General features: G+C 29.3%; 1 protein-coding gene across 2 annotated transcripts in view; it reads left to right on the top strand.

Moving 5' to 3' along the window:
• LOC123294725 (kinase D-interacting substrate of 220 kDa) overlaps window positions 1-16880 on the top strand; it is a 39290-nt gene that overhangs the window by 3245 nt on the left and 19165 nt on the right. The gene's annotated exons all lie outside the window — the stretch shown is intronic.

The raw sequence follows: 16880 nt of genomic DNA, 5'->3' as shown, positions 1-16880 counted from the left end.
AACACTTTCTATATAGGGTATTTCAACAATTAACTCATTCAACAGTTTTCACTTGTTAACAGTTGTATCGTGTTAACTTTGTTTCGGAAATATTAAACAATTTTTCCTATAGACATCATCCTTTATATATACATTTTGGCTAGATCTCAAAATTTACCCGCCCAAATATCAAATAGATCAGACTTTTGAATTTTTTGAGCCATAATTACTGTGGTAAAAGATTTGTATCTTAATTGGAGATTAAAAAAGCTATGATTTTGTATGTGATTGAATTATGACGATCCTGAAACAGTCTTTTATCGGAAAAAACTCAAAAAGAGTTATCATTAGGAAAATTGAAATTTCTAAGCTGACAAACGCGGTGCATGAAAATCAATAATTTTTACGAAAAAAAAAAATTTTTTTTCATCCAATTAACTTCTTTATTGGTAAAACGAAAAACAGTTATTCATTTATGGTCTTGTCGCTAAATTAAATATTTTTGGGCCTCTGTAAAGTTGATTCTGAACGCTTGAGCTTGGCAATGTATCACGACTACTGCAGGAGCTGTCACAGTGGTGAGGAGGAGGAGACGATGTCTCATTTTCTCTGTCACTGCCCAGCTCTTTTCATGAGGAGATGGACTTACTGGAGCCAGCCTCTCTTTGACGACCTCTCTGACCTAAAGTCCGTTGACGTCAAAGATCTCCTGCTGTTCTTAAACAGCTCCAAATGATTCATAGAGAAGTGGTCGGGGGTGGGCCAACCCTTTTTTCGATATCACAACGGACCCTATGGTCTAAGTGTGTCCCACCCCAGGACAGCCACTCTAACCTAACTTAACCTAAAGTTGATTCTCTAGATTTCTCTAGAATACTTTTGTTGTTGTTGGTTACGGAACCATAGCAGTTTAATAAATTATAAATCACTAATTTTTTAAAAATTTTTTTACTACTTGCTTTACAACAGTTTTCAATAAAAAGAGAATATCATAAAAAAATATAAATAAACGCCACACGGATAATCTATGAATCAATTATAATTTTATTACATAATTATAAAAAAAATATGCTTTTCGTAGAAATCGTGGGAAATTTTGCTCATATTAAATTATATTTCATTAATAAAATTTTTTCTTTTGGTTTTCTTGAAGTAAGAAAAGCTTTAACTGCGAAAACATTTTTCTAACATTTGGTACGAATTATATGTCGCTCCTTTTAGTGTTGGAAAAAATTCTATAGCGTTGAGAGTCGGTTATCTTATTAAAATAAAAGTATATATTTATCATTTTTAAGTTGGCGAGGCAATAAAAAATTTACCTGAGTCCCTAGCTTAAGTAATTCAGCTCTCTCAATATCGACCTTGCTCAGTGTTGTTGACCTAACCAATAATAATATATTCCCCAAGACAAATTTTTAGCAATTAAAAAATAGTTTTAAAAAATGTATGTTGGCTCAGTTAGTGTTGTATTATATCAGTATTTCAGGAAATAAAGAAAAATACTGATGAAGTTTCTGGTAACGAAAACCTTGAAAAGGTTGTTGCATTGTGTATGCACATATACACAAACAGATACAAATGTCAAATTAACAATTGCAATGATGACTTCGTGGTTTAAGGTTACACAAAATATAGTAATTGTAAGGTAATAGAGTAGGTATTAAGTCCAGGGCCAATATTTTTATGGGCACTATATTTTTATAATAAACAATTTTTAAATTCCTTATGACTTGATGAATTGGAGCGTGTTAATATCTTTTTTTATTTGATTTGAATATTAACGAGCTACAAACAATTTTATTAGAGTTCTGTTCTGTAATGTTTATTTAATGAAGGTCGTTAAGATATTGAGAACGTTCAGTTATTTTTCGCTACGGGTTATTCACTTTTTTTGTCTATAAGCTGATAATAATATCATTTGCTATACTTGCTTTGGAGTTAATATAATAAATAATAGGAAAATGCATTCGAGTACCAACAAATTGTCTATGCTATTTTCCTCTTTCTGAAAGGTGGCTGCGTTATTTTGTCTTATTTCATAAGTGCAAAATCACGATTATTTTGTTTCCCAGTGTGCTCATGATACTACCAGCTCTGCAATCATTAGAAGGATAAGCGTTTAAGTCGATAGTAATAAGGATTATTCACACGGCTGTCATCACAATAACTCAAAGTAAGAGAAATGGCGAACTGAAATTTTTATAGAATGTTCAGGATTTAAAACGTGAGTTCCTAAATGAGCAGCATAGGTTGATTGGATTATAGGCCCGTGAGACGCCCGAGATATCTTAAACCGTAAAAGGAAAGTTTAAATGCAAAAAATGTTCCTTATAACAAATTAACAACTTTTACTTTAATTCCCACGAGGACGCAATTTTGGTTTAAATTTTCTCCAAAATTGTGAAAGAAAGTAGGTCACTTCGAATAGTGGGTATATAAATTCTTATTTCATACCAAATTCATCTAATAATGTTAAAGGAATCAAAGAGTACAATTTTTGGGAGGAAACCTTTATGGTTAAAAATTTGTTTCAAAGCATTCCGAAAAACGATAAAAAAATCCTAGAAATCAAGCATATTTAAGGTATTTAAACGATTAAACCTATTAATTATTATTATCTTCACTTGTTTTCCATAAATTCGGCGGATATATAAATACTAGTGTGAGTGTTTTCATATACTAATTATATAATGATCAAACGTCCTTAAAAATTATACAATTATTATTGTACACGTACATTTCTGTATATGGATGATTGAGTATTTATAAAATTAATTATTTGATTATCATATTGAATAAAAATTAAAAACTAATAATATAATCATTAGGTCTATTAAAGAAAAGATATTATTACAAAAGGACATAATTCATTGTTAATTACAAGAAGAAGATTAAAGATGCATGCCGTTGTTAATTACAAAATCTATTTATTGGAATCTTCGATACATAACAAACTTTATCTGTTTTTCATTAAGAAAAATCTGTAGCGTAGATACACTCGACCTTACCACAAACGTACACTTTGATAAATTAAATGTCAAAAAACTTAAATAACAAAATTAAAAAATTAGATCTTTTAAATTAGTTTGAAGCAATTTAGGTTCTTGTACTTTATGATCCACCCCGTATTCATTTTAATCACCAAAAGATATGAGGAATGCTAAGTGCCCCATCTTAATATTATTACATGAGTTTGAACATGCAGTGGCACGCGATAGGAAAAAATAGATTTCAATCGAATATTTCCATCAAATTATGAAATTGAATGATTGTATGAAAGTATAAACTATTAAGGTAGTACCAGCTCCAAGACAAGTTTAGACTTGTGGTTGACATATTGAATTTTCATTATTGCCATATCTGCAGTAGCACTTGCAAGGTTAAAACAAATCGATTGGCGTAAGAATCATTGAAATCGACCCATGCGTTTGATCTCTAATTTCCAACATAATCATTCATTTTAATGGAAATTCGTGTTTTTTTTTTTACGAATAACTCCTGGTCTATATTATTTAATTTATATAAAATAATAGACATTAAATAGTAATGTATACAAATACAGGGAGAATTTCGACATTTACCACTTGATAATACTAATAAAGAGTAATTAACGATTAATGGTAATATTTCAATACCTAAAATCACATTCTATTAATATAAAATGTTAAGTAAAATCAAATCATAAAAGTATAATTGATATCGATAACCACATGACAACAAACACCAATGAGGCGGTATTTACGTCGCTGGACGAATAATCACTATTCACCGGTATAAAAATCTTAGGCAACAAGCCCATGCTAAAATTTGTTAAAAGTTAAAGTTTGAGCACCAAGTAAGTTACAGATTAGATTAATACACGTGAGAATATGAATGTCACACCCCTTGGTGTATCACTCCTACACCAGCGAATATGTACAGCATTGCTGGATACTAATAGTATTCGCAGCGATTTGCATAAATGCCATACAGAAATAAATCACGTAGGGCTTCGAAAATTGATCGGATATCAAAACCTTTTTAAAGCGATAGCAAATAGAAAAAGGAGTTAAAATTCATGTAAATACTCCTTCAAGTAGAGACTACAACCTTCAAATGGAATGTAAAAGTTTTGGAAAATTATTAAAGTTTTGGTTAAGCGATTATTATTAGAAATTGAGTAAGATTTAAATAAACATTTTTGTTGCTTTAATTTCAGAGTATATTTGTGATTGTTATGTTTTTACGAACCTGATAGGTACTGTAAAAAGTTCTCCGTGTAAGAAGATGCTGTGTATGGTTAATATTTGTATGACATAAATTGTTTTATATTACTCCTAACCATAAGAAATGCATATCAATTAAAGTTTGTTTGCTATCAATTAAAATTTCAATCTCAAGGTTATTAAAGTTTAATAATAATTAATAAAATATATTACAGAGAGACGACAATTTTGGAGATTTTACAATATCTTATTATAAATATTATAACGTTTAAAATCTGTAGTTGTTTGTTTCTTTTGGTTATTTTATAAATTTTTTTGGGATTAAAAAATTAAATACTAAACATGAAAAATCGTAAATTACATAAAATTAAAATACCCGTAAGTTATTTAAAATTAAATTATTGTGTAAAAAAATATGATTATTTTATATAAATTTTATTTTATTTTCATTTTTTAAATAAATTTATCTCGTTTGTATTAATCGAATATTTGTAATTTTTTTGTTTGTAAATAAATAAAATGAAATGATAACGGTTCCTGGTACAGTTGGTGAAATAGTTTGTGTATTTAAGAATTTAAGTTAATTTTTTTATAAATCACTAATAAGAAACATATTATGGCCGCACGAATTTTTCAATGAAAATTATTGAGGTTTAAATGTGATTTTGGTGAAAAATAACATACAAATTTTTTCTTGTGGATTATTTAGAAACGAACTTTTGAAGTACATATTTTAAAGTAAATGTTATCGATTGAAGCTGTAATTTTTCGAAATTTAATTTTTGTCTCAAACTTGCTGCTACCAAAGATTAAAATTGCAAATGTTGAGCAAACCATGAGAGTAATCCATGTTTATGAAGAGTACCTTTTTGTAGCAAACAGTTAGATTGTTATATTGGCTGTCCACGAAGGACATATTTAGGCCATAGAGCCCATTGTAATAATGGTAACATGGTTTTGCATGTTATATGGATGTGTTTTACCATCTTTTCCGCTGATAATTACATTAACCTGCTCCTCAATTATTTTGAGAGGCTGAGTGCACCTCCTTCATGCATATACTATGCACTACACCAGCCCATCGCAATAATTAAATTAATTTTTGTTGGGCGAGATTCGAATCCGGTATCATAGGCATGCCGCGAATGGAATTGGTTACCAGTAAACAGTTAACATCATTTTAATTTCATAACTAATATCTTTTGCATCCATTGGCGTAAAAATTTGGGAGAAGGGAGTCTTGGGGGGAGGGAAAAAGCATTTTCTTCATTAAGAGTTGTCCTAAAACTTCATCAAAATTATTAACCTTGTAAATGCATTACGAACCCGAGAAAACGCAAAGAAAAGCGGCAAATTACAAACTGATAAAGAAAACTTTGTAGAATCATATTATGCTGTGTGATGATCAATCAAAATTTACTTGGACAGAAAAGGCTCAAAAGTTTTTATGTTCCGTATCCGTTTAAGGTGGAAAATTTTTTTTTAATTTCTTTACTCGTCGCACAGTATATTTTTCCAAAATTTTCCTATATTTATATTTTTCCTGAGGCTTGACAAACTAGTTTGAAATTACTCTGTTATTATGTCACGGAAAATTTTTAATAAATTGAAAACAATAAGAAATGCGATTTATTTTTATACAAATATTTGTATTTTATTTTAAGGCTAGTAAAAACACAAATTGAATCTCGAATGGTTATTGTAAATTAAAACATTCAGCAATGCAAAGCTTGTATTTCGCGAAATATTCATATAATAGAATTATCTGGAGTATTTTAAAACGAGTTCGCGAATAATATTTTCACTCCCAGTTTGAGGTAGATAAGTGTTAGTTTGTTTATACTACGAAATCGTAAGTTTAAGTACTACAACCCTCTTGACTACTTATGTTAGCTTTGAAAATTCAATTTTTTGTGGAAACTCTTTTCGAATTTGTAGATAATAATCTAAAGTCCACATATATCATCACATGATCGCCAATTTTTTTAAAATGTTACTTTTACAAGTAACTAATTTGTCTTTAGAATGGATTATACTTTTAATTGTCATGCATTATGTGATTTCAATCCTTTTTTAGTGATTGTTTTGAGCTTGTGTGCTCTTAAAATTTTATACCATCATATAAGATTAGTTATGAGCTGTTTATTTGTGTTTTCATTGTGTGGGAAAATAGAAGTTTTAAAAATGGTATATATAGGTGTATCTTCGGAAGCAAGGGGTTAAATATTGACTAGTTTATCAGATATTAAAGGATGTGATCTAATCTATCTATGAAGAATACAATATTCGTACAAACAGGCATGCCATTTTCGTAGACATCCAATCCTCGTCTGTTAATCGGCAAATTTCAGAAGCATTTTTTGATTATTTTAAGGTAGTAGCATGTGTATTCCTTTAAGGACGTTCTCAAAAAAATGAATAAATTTCGATTTTTGCCCCAATTTCCTAGATCACTTTTTTGTATTTTATAAATACAAATATTTCGACTGCCAAGTAGTCATCATCAGCATGAATTAGCTAATCGTAATTACTCTTATGTTACTCCTTGCTAATTTGGTGGCGGACTGTACAGTCGCCGCCGTTATATTTATGTCACAAGCATCGATAGCGCAGTGGGTTACGCTTTAGACTTAGGACACTAAAATTAATAGTAATCCATATGTCGCTGTTTCAAATCCAACTTGAAGAAATTTAATTTTTTTTTTTAAATAAATAAATCTATTAGCAGGTATAAACCTTTTATTTATTTTTTACCTGTTCGTGTAGTTGTGACAATCACATCAGTATTTTGTAATAATATTTATAAGTGGTAGAACCAATCAAAAAAAGATTGTTTAAAACTATGTTGCATTTCAAAACAACAATATTTGAAATTTGTTAGAAAGTATAATATATTACTTTTATACAAACAACTCTTGCGTTTGTTTCAACTTCACCACTCAACTCCGTACGGTAGTTGTATCACATTCGTAGAATTTTTTTCCGTGTAAGATTTATAAAAACGCAAACTTTAACAGCTCAAATCTATAAATTTACAACTGTAAGAGGTGTTAAAAATTTACCTGCTTATAAAAGGCATTAGTGAGAAAGCATATACACAATTGAAAGATATATATTGTAAGAAAGCGTGATTTTTGAGAACGTCCTTAATAAATAATATTAACAACACACACTAATTTATCTTGGCTCCTATTTGACTGCTTATTGTTATATTAATTGACGAGTTTCTGATTACAAATGATAAGAAATTTAGTTTACATATAACTTAATGATAGATAACTTTTCTAAATACTTTATATTCTGATAAGATCACACTCTCTCATATTAATTCTAAATTTTTGTAAAATTGTATAAATTATTAGACATTCAAAACTGTGTGGTGTCTTTTGTGTGGGATCGTTAATTGTTGTTTTTACTGAAAATGATTAAATTGGCTAATTAAAATTTGTCTTTGTATGTTCAGGTAATTAACAGTGCTTTTGTGGTGTAACTTTATTTTATAATATGGTGTACTGAAAATAGAAAGTAATAAACAGTTTAATGTGAACAAATTGTAAATATATTTGATAATGTGTCTTTAAAGCGGCAAAACCCATATATCTCCAAACTATGATCATTCCAAACTTTGAGATATATATGTCAACGTAAAATTGTAATTTCCGTCAGATTGTAAACGAGTTACAAAAAATCACTCCAACTATCGCTAACGTAACACCTATTGACGAAAATCAACTCATGGCGTTATTTTTAGTTGGCGGGAGTCCAGGTAGCACGTGTTGGGAGTCCAGGTAGCACGGTATGGTTTTTAGTCCCTTTTTGGAGGATAAATTTATAATTTTATTATCCCCTGGGGGGGAGGGGGTCGAGTCAAATATCATCTAATCTCACGTTGGGGAGAGGAGGGGTCTCGACAAATATCACGCAATTTTTTTTTCTGATTGAAACAAAAAAATATTATACTATTTTGTTGAATTTAATCCAAATTGTATGTACATGTTTAAAATTTAATCTTAAGCGTTAACGTAATATGATTACGATTATTCACTAATTCGTTCGGAAAAAAATTATTTCATTCATACTTCGACGTTATATATCTACTGAACATTTATAACTCTCAGCAATATTGAATGGTAGTCTTAACTAGTCGTAAATAAAAGCACAAACCAAATTGTTTTTTTCTTTTTACAATAAACAATCTAACGCGTTTACGTAATAAACCCACATTCTGAAAAATCTCACGTGAGATTGGGGGACGGGGGAGGGGGTTGACTAAAACCTCACGACATCTCACCAAGGGGAGAGGGAGGGACAGAAAATTTAAAAAAACACCTCACGTAATTTATGGACGCCCCCTTACAATCTCATATATTGGCATAGATACAGAGAGTAATAATACATTGGCCAACTTTGAACATAAATTCCTTACATCAAAAAAAGTAAAAAAGTTTAAATGAATATAAGGTCTAAAACTTTTTATTTTAAAGTATACGATCTTTCCTGTCTACGATAATGGGGTTTTCAGAGTTTTGAATCAAAATTTTATGATTGAAGTTTTCAAAAAAGAAAAGGTCTTTGACACTATTACCTTTTATACCATGTACATGAAATATACAAGGTATATTAAGTTTAGTCCCAAGTTGAAACGCTTGAAAATATTGTTCCTACCAACAAAATTTTGCTACAGGTGTTCATAAAATCACCTAATTAGTCCGTTTTCGGATGTCTGTCTGTCTGACTGTCAACACGATGACTCAAAAACGAAAAGAGATATCAAGTTGAAATTTTTATAGCGTGCTTGGACACAAAAAGTAAGGTTGAGTTCGTAAATGAGCAACATAGATTAGTTGGGTCATGGGTCCTTAGGACCCATCTTGTAAACCGTTAGAGATAGAACAAAAATTTAATTGTAAAAAATGTTCCTTATAAAAAAATAGACAATTTTTGTTTGAAATATTTTTTCGTAAACATCACCGTTTACCCGCGAGGGCGCAAATTAGATGCAAATTTAGTTACATGCGGCTATCAAATAGTGGAAATCTTTCTTTATTTATATGACAATTTTGGGTCATCAACACTGTCTATACATGATATTTCAACAATTAACTCAGTTAATTGTTTGTTTTCATTTGTTTTTGTTATATTTATGTCAGAAAATTATCCCCTTATCGTTACTACATTTTTGTTTTGAAACTTGACCACTCCTTATTTCGAAAATGAAAAGTATTAGACCATACGATCATATAAAATTTTTTACTGATTGTTTCTGATACAAGGAACCCATGTTTAAAATTTACCAATCTATTATTGAATAATAATCTATGTACATGTCAAACTTCGAAATATGGAATAATATTTATCGCAATTTTTCATGAAGTGTAGCTTTTTAAGGCATATCACACCCAGGTCATGTCCTTGTAAGTTTTACGGGTGGACGAAATTTCATGCGCAGCGCTTTTTGAAACTTTCTACATACTGTTTAAATTTGTAGAGGTACACAAAAAGGTATACTATGTTTACACAATAAAAAAATTCCCCAGGTTTTTAGCGTCTTTTTATGATGGCGCCTGATGCGGGGTACGGCTTGATTTGATTCCGTTTCAATTTGTTCATTATTTAAGGCTATTTTCAGTACACTTTTGAAGAAACAGTACACTTATCATTTCACAATTTACTAAATTGTTGAAGGTATATTAAATGTATGCATCTAGCAGTTCATCGTCTTCAAAAACTAATTGTTCACCATCAAAAACTGGATCCTCTACAAGTTCTAACAGAGGAGGTTCCTCGAGGAACGAGCGTTTACCATTAATACCAATTGTTATTGGAACACCAAAAAGTTACGGTGCAATTTTACCATATTATAATTTTCTTAAACAAGCTACAAGCGGATATTCTTCTTCTCAGGTATGCAAATCTTTAAAAACAAAATCATAACCAGCTTCGTAACCGGACGAGTATTATGTAAAAATTATTGAATGAATCGAGATACGGCTTTTTTATTTTCTGTGTAGTTCTAAATAGACATGACTACAGGAATTCACTTAGCTGAACGTAAAATTAAAGACGAAAAGTCGTGCACTGCTAGAGAAACAGTGGAAGAGTAAGACTGACAAAATATTTCTTCAGTGCTTCCACAAAAACTTTCATTTTTTAAACTTGCCATTTTTAATGTTTACGTCATTGCTCAAAACGTTCCGTCATGTCATCCATTTCACTTGAGATTATGATTGTAACACTCTCAAGCAAGTGGAACGGGAACAATAGTGGTCGTGAGCCTGATTGTTGTGAGTGCGTAGTGTAACGCGCCAAAACGACATCCTTTCTTAACCGAAGGATCCTTTCTGAACAGAAAGAACCTTTCTTGACGACATCCTTTCTTGGCTTCAATTTGCAAGAGTAGAGAACGCGCTATGCAAAAGTAGCGAACGTCGAAGCGGGATAGTGAATTTCTGAAAGATATTGCGAGGGGATGGTTCAACAATAAATTCCATTAGCTGATCTTAACAAGCTCCCAACCAAGGCTTAGAACTAAGAAGATTATCTTTTAGATTTCCAGAGTTAATAAATTTGCAACTTTATTTTGATAAACAATTCAGAGTATATTGTTTACTCCCTAAATACGTTCAACAAAATGTCAAATAAGTATTCCATGTAAAATTATTATTTTTTACTGTAATATTCCGATTTTAATATTATTCACTTAATTAGTTGAGGAGATGTAGATAAAATAATTATATAAAGTAATTTTATTTTATGAATAAGAATATTATATTTTAAATCCGGCTGCCGGAACATTGACTGTATTTGAAATGAACTCCGATTTTTGCATCAATGATACCTCGGATATGTAATAAGAATTGAGAAATATCAAATACTCTGATCGTTCAAGGTAAAATCTAGGATAAACAGTTTGATATTCTATAAAATAAATCTGGAGATAATTGTCATGGCATTTCCTAAATACCAAACCTTCGAAAGGAAATGGCGTATTAAGAACAACATATGGAGAAGTGGCAATGATCGCCATGTTCTGTAAAACTATTATCTAATAAAATCCTTTTGCTATCGAAGTTAACCGTTTTTAATCAATTGTTTAAATTGAAACACATTTTGCTAATTTCCGGATCTCGGATTGTAGAAAGTCTGTAAAGATAAAGCCACAATACCAATTATTTATTTATTTTATAGCCCCTAGACTAAATTTTTGTATCATAAAAAAACCCAGCTTAAATTAAAATTTAATTTATTTCCAAACTAATCAAAATAAAAACATTTCACCTATAAATTTACGTCATCAATAACCTTTACTATTTGATGGGAAAAATTTATAAATCTTTGTAAATTTTTGTCATTTGTAGAACAAATATGACGTCGGTGCGAATTCATAATAATAACAAATTGTTTACAAATAAACATCGAACAGGTTGTTGACCTTCGTGTGTGTGTTTTTATTTAAATAATTCAAAATATCACAAATATACAATTTTTGTTTTCAAAAACAAAATGGTTTATAAATCAAAAATAGTAACAAAATGCATTCATTCATTTGTTTGACCTAGGTATTTCTAAATAAAATATAAATTTCATTGAACCTTATTTGTGACCAAATAAAATCTTTATATGTTTTTATACCCTGTATATATGAAATATATTATCACTGTATATTAATTTTAGTCCCAAGTTTGTAACGCTTTGAAATATTGATGATACGAACAAAATTTTGGTATAGGTGTTTTCTAAAAATCAACTAATAAATTCATTTCCGTTTGCCCGTCTGTCTGTCCGCGCGATAACTACAAAACGGAAAGTGATATTGATTTGAAATTATTATAGTATGCTCAGGACGTAAAAATGAGTTTGAGTTCGTAAATGATCAACGGTTGACAAAATTTCAAAGATTCGGGGGTGAAATTGGAGGTGCGCTGCAGTCCTATTAATAGATAGCATATGTACTACTAATCACAATATGTATTAAAAATTGAGAGGCTGCAAAATCTTCAAATTAATAAAAGTACCAATTCAGTGAGAGAAATTCAAATTTCTAAAACGGAAATTCAATTTTTAAAACGGATGTGACGGATGAAAAAATGTTTCAAACAAAAGTTGTTTATTTTTTTATAAAGAACATTTTTTATATTTAAACTTTTGTTATATCTTTAACGGTTTACAAGATGGGTCCTACGGACTCAAGGCCCAATTGACCTATGTTGCTCATTTACGAACTTAACCTCACTTTTTACGTCCTGAGTACACTGTAAATTTCAGCTTGATATTTCTTTTCGTTTTTGAGTTATCGTGTTGACAGACGGACGGTCGGACAACCGAAAATAGACTAATAAGGTGATTTTATGCACAACTTAATATACCTTATATATTACACATATACAGGGTATAAAAAGGCAGTTTTAAGGAAATATTATTTTAATTTTTATAATCTTTTCTCAAAACCACCGCCAAATTTCTAAGTTATGGAGTATTTCCGAATTCCATTAACTCGCTGTTATGTATTATTGTCTTGAGAATTTGAATATTTTAAAAATATTAATCTTACCAAAAAATTTGATTTGAAATATTTATTACAAAATATATCTCCCGTGTAGAACAAAAATTAAACTAATGTAAGCGCGTTAAACAACTTTACACCTACTGATATTTCACAAATCATGTTAAACTGATAAAAAATTATTCACATTCATAAATGAATGTTTATGTAAATTAAAACGCAATTGAAAATAATTGGTTTTTTTGAAAAATAATCATAAAAACAATTTATGTAATTTTCGAATAATGTTCATTTAATGATTTATTGTATGTTTAGTTATTGTTTTATTGTATCATATTTTACTTTCAATAGTAGTAAATTGGTAAATAAAAAATTATAATCAAATAACAATACTAATCATCAATTATAACAATATCCTTGAATTATAAATATGAAAATTTTTTAATATGAAGTTCTTGAAATTCCTAGTAGAAAGAAAATCTAAGTGCAAAACATGCAAAATGCTTAGTGTAGGGATGTATTAGACGTAACTTTTTAAGGAGACTTGCTCATTTAAAATTGCGAAAAAACACACTTATATATTAAAATAAAAAAAACCCGACTTTGAACAAGTTAAATATGTATATACTAAAAAAAAAAAAGAAGTCTAGCAGTTTACATAGCGACTTTAACACTCGGTACCCATTATTGGGATTATTTAAACCGGTGTAGATTTTAATGGGTCTCGACTGTTAAAGTAAACTGCTGGACTTGTTTTTTCCTTTCAGTTTATATTTAACTAGTCGGGTTATTTGATGTTTTAAATAATTTTTTATTTTACTCTTTTTAGTTAGGATTTTCAAATACCTTTCAATGAAACACCACTTACCATAGTTCGTCGACTTTTATTTTCAGCCTATGTATGAATGTATGTTTCGTCCTTTGAGACCAAGCGCGTGGACCGATTTTAATGATTCTTACAGACGCTATCAGCGACCACCAAGTCGCCATATTGAATTTTCATTATTGCCATATCTTCAATAGCACTCGCAAGGCTCAAACAAATCGATTGGCGTATGAATCATCGAAATCGGCATTCGACTTCGTTGAAGTGTCGATCAAAGCGTATTAACAGTAATATAATCCGAAAAGAATTTCATAACATTCGGTCAAATCGTTTGGAATCGGTCGAGTTTATTTTAATTTTTTTTGTAATTATTTATTCTGCTGGAGAGTTATTCGTGTGGACTTCAAGGATCACCCCAGACCCTAACCGCGGTTTGGTTTTATGATTTTTATATTCGTTTTTCTAAGAATTTCATAAACGATGAAAATTTGAGACTTTTAAATAATCGAAAAATCAATACTTAATAAATAAAATGAAACATGCTTCTGTAACTAAAATTTCCTTTGTTGACTTAAATAGAATGAAAACCGGTCCTTTTGTTAACTAAAAATATTTACTCTTTAAAATAGGTATGTTTAATTAAAATAAAAGTAAAATAAAATAAACAATATTATAAATTGCGGCTGTATTTTTCAATAATGAAATTTAATGATTTTATATTTATTAAGTTTGCTTTGTTATGCTCTTTTTAGTTTTATTTATTTATTTTTTGTAATTAAGATAAAACATGACATTGAAATTTTTAAGAAATATTCTGGTGATTCTCAACATGTTCTAAATTCATCCAATCTGTTTATAATACATAAATACACAGAAAAAAAGAAAAAGTTTGAAAATTTTCAATTTCCACAATGCAACTCCTCGTAAAATCAGATAGACGATTTTCAACTTTCCGGAGTATTTTGTTGTGGATGTTAATTTTAGAACTTTTCTGTTAATTTGACTGGGTTTCGAGTCGATTGGTGAAAACCCAACCTTTATAGCATGTGTAAATAAAAAATAATTTTTTTTGAGTTATTTTTCGCGCGCTCTTTTAAGAATTAACAATCAAGCACTTAAAATGCAATACGGCCAAAAATTTTTGTGGAGTTTGTTGAGTAAGCTTCATACTACAAATAAAACATGTATACTCAAAAACTAGACAGTTTACAGAAAAACGTCTAAGAACATTTTGTGTTTAGATCCCAATTATATAATAAAATTTTTTCCAAATCGATTCGGTCAATATTACTTATTTATTTAAAAAAAAAGTAGTTTAAACAATAACCTTCCCGATTACCCCCTCTAGCAACCTGCACTTTTACGTTCAGGAACATGTTTCAAACGGGATCCTGCATAATTTGCCATTCGAAAATTAACTATGCTTAATGACAGATTTTGCCGAGACTAAGGTTTGTTTATAAAAATACTATATTGCTCTACTACTAATTCTATCATCCTGATAAAATAATTTCACTGTGGTGAAAAGTGCTTGAAATGTACTTAGAACTAAATGAAATACTTAAATTATCGACACCATACCACAGAGCCATACTATCTGCCTGTACAACAAAATTTCAAATATGTAAACTATTACTTTTGATTATTATTTTGTCCGTGATTTATTAAATTTATTAGTACTTATTATTATAATTTTCGCTAATAAAATATTTTTACAACAATTTTGTAAATCATAACAAAACAATTATAAATCATGTTGATATAAATAATTAATTATTATTTGGAAAATCTTATGATAAAATTAATGTCACAATTTTGAGTTGAGAATTTAATTTTAGTATATTTTACATTTTATTTTATAAAATTAAATTTTGATTAAACAACATAAATTAGAACCTCAGATATACATAAAATATTTTATAGTTAGAGCCTCTATTACACAAAACATTTTATAATTAGAACCTCTGATATATAAAATATTTTATTATTAATAAACATTAAAAATAAAGCGTCGAGTTCACGAGTTGATAACAAAGATGTTGAACATATTATGTTTAGTTTGATTTTCAGTTCCCTGAAAGTGGTTATCAAATAATATAATAATTATTAAAAATGTTTCGAGTTTTAAGTAGACCAAATGTTAGCCAGGTATGAATGTGATTAATTAATAAATGTGTTATTAATATTGTTTTGTTTGCCGGATCATTGTAAAGAGTAGGGGTAGAGTAGTGAGTGATTTTGAATAGGCTGTACAAAAACTTATGTCAATTTTTTGTGCCATATTAAAAACCATTTAAAAAAAGTTACATAAAATGTATTTTTAAGTAAATTAAGTTTAAAGGCAATTGTCAAATCGGATCGAACAACGTGCTACTTTTTCTTGTGAGTTTATCTGAAGAGAGAATAGCCCAAAACCTAGAGTTGAAGCACCAAAAGAACGAATGAGACAAGAGTTCGTTTAAAATAAAAATTGGCAATGCTTCGGATTATGAGATAATTTTCTTTTAATTTTTCATCAGTTAGAATTTCCAAATAATCGATTTTCCATTTCTCCGGGCATATACAGAATGTACATATATTTAAGTATATTTTCTGAAAATTTCAAGTTGATCCGATAAATATTCACGAAGATAAACGTATCAAAAAAAGTTTTAGCTGAGTGTAAACTGAAAAATGTCTAAATGGCTCGACCGACTGATTTCGAATTTCTACATAATTTTTTTAGATATATTCCCCAGGTATTAATCGAAAGAATAAGATTTCTGAAAATTATTTCGATATTTTAGACCTATTAGAAGTTGGAAAATTTGTGAGGATTTTTTTTTTTTTTTTTGGAAAGCTTCTATTTGTCAAAAATCATAATTCGATGAATATCTGTATTCATCTATGGACTGAAAACATTTTTTTGGTTTTTTCATTTTGAATAATCCAAACCAGAGATGCTCACCGTCAAACACTTTTTTGGAGGACATTCAAGAGATCATCTACAGGAGCAGTACCATATCAAATCGGAAAGCCTGATCTCAAAGAAACGTTTCTTATATTTATATTTTATATAATGGTCTTCCCAAAAAAAACTCATAAAAAATGTGTTTTTTTTTGCGCTCGCAACTGAGTATAGGGGCTTTACGAAATTTTGATTTTCATCTTGGTGGAAACGAGAGATAAATGAATTTGTCTAAATGCATTTATCTCTCATTCATTCATTTTTTCCGTATTATGTTAATTAAATTGACGATAACTGTCCATTCTGTGATTTTATTTAATATAAAAAATATATTTTTAATATAAAAAAAATGATTAGTTTAGAGCTAGAGCCATTTGAATTTAGAGTTTTTTAAAAGTGGAAGAAACTTGTTAGAAGAAA

This window comes from Chrysoperla carnea, chromosome 3 (genome assembly GCF_905475395.1).
Source record: "Chrysoperla carnea chromosome 3, inChrCarn1.1, whole genome shotgun sequence".
NCBI classification, from domain to species: domain Eukaryota; kingdom Metazoa; phylum Arthropoda; class Insecta; order Neuroptera; family Chrysopidae; genus Chrysoperla; species Chrysoperla carnea.
The sequence above is the reverse complement of the archived record's forward strand: the minus strand, read 5'-3'. Positions and strand labels throughout refer to the sequence as shown.